This window comes from Petaurus breviceps, unplaced genomic scaffold, assembly GCF_028583685.1.
Source record: "Petaurus breviceps papuanus isolate PSGF00001 unplaced genomic scaffold, PetGlider_PUasm1.0 551, whole genome shotgun sequence".
NCBI classification, from domain to species: Eukaryota; Metazoa; Chordata; class Mammalia; order Diprotodontia; family Petauridae; genus Petaurus; species Petaurus breviceps.
This window is the reverse complement of record NW_027186372.1, coordinates 4039636-4042072: the sequence shown is the minus strand read 5'-3', so window position 1 is coordinate 4042072 and position 2437 is coordinate 4039636. Positions and strand designations below refer to the sequence as shown.

The following is a 2437-nucleotide window of genomic DNA, read 5'->3' as shown; positions in this document are numbered from 1 at the left end:
ACACGGCAAAGCCATAATTCTAACGTAGGTCCTCTGACTAAAATCTAGAATTCTTTATATGGCACCAAAATTACTATCACCATTAAGAATGATTTTTTTTTAGCTTTGAGAGCCCCGGGCAGTGCCGCACTAGGTTGAGTGGTTTCCCGCAGCCACGCTCTTTTCTTGAGGCACTAGAGGCAGAACGCTGCCATTACTCCAGGGAGACGGGGCTTTGCATCAGCGTGCAAAAATGCAGAGCAACAAAGGCTTCAAACTAGATAAACAGAACCATACTCCAAGGAAGCAGCATCAGCATCAGCACCAACACCAGTACCAGCACCAGCACCAGCAGCTACCACCACTAATACCTGCAAATGGGCAGCAGGCCAACAGCCAGAATGAAGGCCTGACTATTGATCTGAAGAATTTTTGGAAGGCAGGGGAGAAGACTTTCACCCAGCGCAGTCACCTCTTTGTGGGTAATCTCCCTCCTGACATCACTGAAGAAGAAATGAAGACATTGTTTGAGAAATATGGAAAGGCAGGCAAGGTGTTCATTCACAAGGACAATGGCTTTGGTTTCAGACACCTGCCTGGACTCCCGAACCCTAGCAGAGTTTGCTAAAGTGGAGCTGGACAATATGCCTTTACGTGGAGAGCAGTTGTGAGTGCACTTTGCCTGCCATAGCGCATCCCTGACAGTTAGGAAACTTTCTCAGTTCTTGTCCAATGAACTGTTGGAGGAGGCTTTCTCTGTCTTTGGCCAGGTGGAGAGGGCTGTAGTGATTGTGGATGATCGAGAGAGGCCTTCAGGGAAAGGCATTGTGGAATTCTCAGGGAAGCCAGCTGCCCAGAGAGCTCTGGACAGATGCAGTGAAGTCACTGAATGTGGTCAGTTCTTATGACCACATTTCCTAGGCCAGTGACTGTGGAGCCGATGGACCAACTAGATGATGAGGAAGGGCTCCCAGAGAAGCTGGTCATCAAGAACTAAAAATTTCACAAGAAACGAGAGCAGCCCAGCGATTTGCCCAGCTTGGCTCCTTTGAGTATGAGGACGCCATGCGCTGGAAGGCACTGTTTGAGATGGAGAAGCAGCAGCAGGACCAAGTAGATCGAAACATCAAGGAAGCCAGAGAGAAGCTGGAGATGGAAATGGAGGCTGCTCACCATGAGCACCAGGTCATGTTGATGAGGCAGGACTTGATGAGACATCAGGAAGAGCTTCGAAGGATGGAGGAGCTGCATAATCAGGAGGTGCAGAAATGCAAGCAAATGGAGCTCAGGCAGGAGGAGGAACGCAGGCAGCATGAGGAGGAGATGAGATGGCAGCAGGAAGAAATGATGTGACTGCAGCAGGAGGGCTTCAAAGGAAACTTCCCTGATGCGAGAGAGCAGGAGATGCGGATGGGCCAAATGGTATAGGAGGTGCTATGGGCATAAACAACAGCGGATCCCTGGGAGGTGCTAATGTGCCAGCTGTTGCCCCAAGTGCTCCAGGGCCTGGTCCAATGATGCCAGATGGAACCATGGGAATGACCCCACCACCCAGTGACCTCTTTGGCCAGGGTGGTACAATGGAAGGACTTGGTGCAATGGATGGAAACCCTCCCACACTCAACCGAGGAACTCCTGGAGGGGACTTTGGCCCAAACAAATGTTGCAGATACTAATAGAGTTAGTGTCGAGCTTCCCCTGACCCTGCAGACGACCCTTTTTGGACTAGCCAGGATTCTACCTCAGAGGGCTGTTGGGGCTCCCCTCCTCCTGCTAGTTAGGCCTCCCCACTTGAACTACTCTAGGTAGGCAATTTGCTGAGGGCAGAGAGGGGTTAGGGAGGGGCATTTAGTGAAGCAGTTCTGTGTGGTGCATTCCTCAAAGTTCAATGTGATGATGGCTAAAGAGGGGGTGGGGAGGCCATGGCAGAAGCAGACCCTGCTCTGTCCCTGTTCCCCTTGACCATTCCACCTCTGTCCCCTCACTGCTCCCTCATTGACTTAGACACAATCCTTACCCCCATTTCCTCTCTGGTTAGGACCTCAGGTGTGTCCAGGAAGTTCAGGCAACAATACCAGTAGAAGACCTGTTATCTCTTCCCAACCCAGTGTTCTTTTTATGTCCTGAGAAGGTTTTGTTATCTGCTTTTAGGTTTCCATTATCAGTTTTGTTTTTATCTTCTGTTTCCTGGATGGGGAGGGGACAGCCCAGAATGGAGGGGCTTTGCCTCCCTCTGGGAGGTGCTGCTGTGTCATTGTTAACACCAAGATGGAGCTTAGGGGCAAGGGCTGCTGGGTGCTGGTGCTCTCTTGGCCATGCCCGGAACTCTCCCGGCTTGCCTGTCTTCTGGAGCTGTGCTGTGCAGCTTTCACTGCTGTTGGTGATATCAGGCCCTCTCACAGTCTGGAGTTTGAGAAATGAGACAGGAATGCAGCAGCCACATTATTATTAAAAAGAG

The 2437-nt window shown here is 50.9% G+C and overlaps 1 pseudogene; it reads left to right on the top strand.

The window, feature by feature from the left end:
* Positions 1–218: 218 nt before the first annotated feature.
* LOC138172503 (non-POU domain-containing octamer-binding protein pseudogene) lies at positions 219–1655 on the top strand (annotated as a pseudogene).
* The last annotated feature ends 782 nt before the right edge of the window (positions 1656–2437 follow it).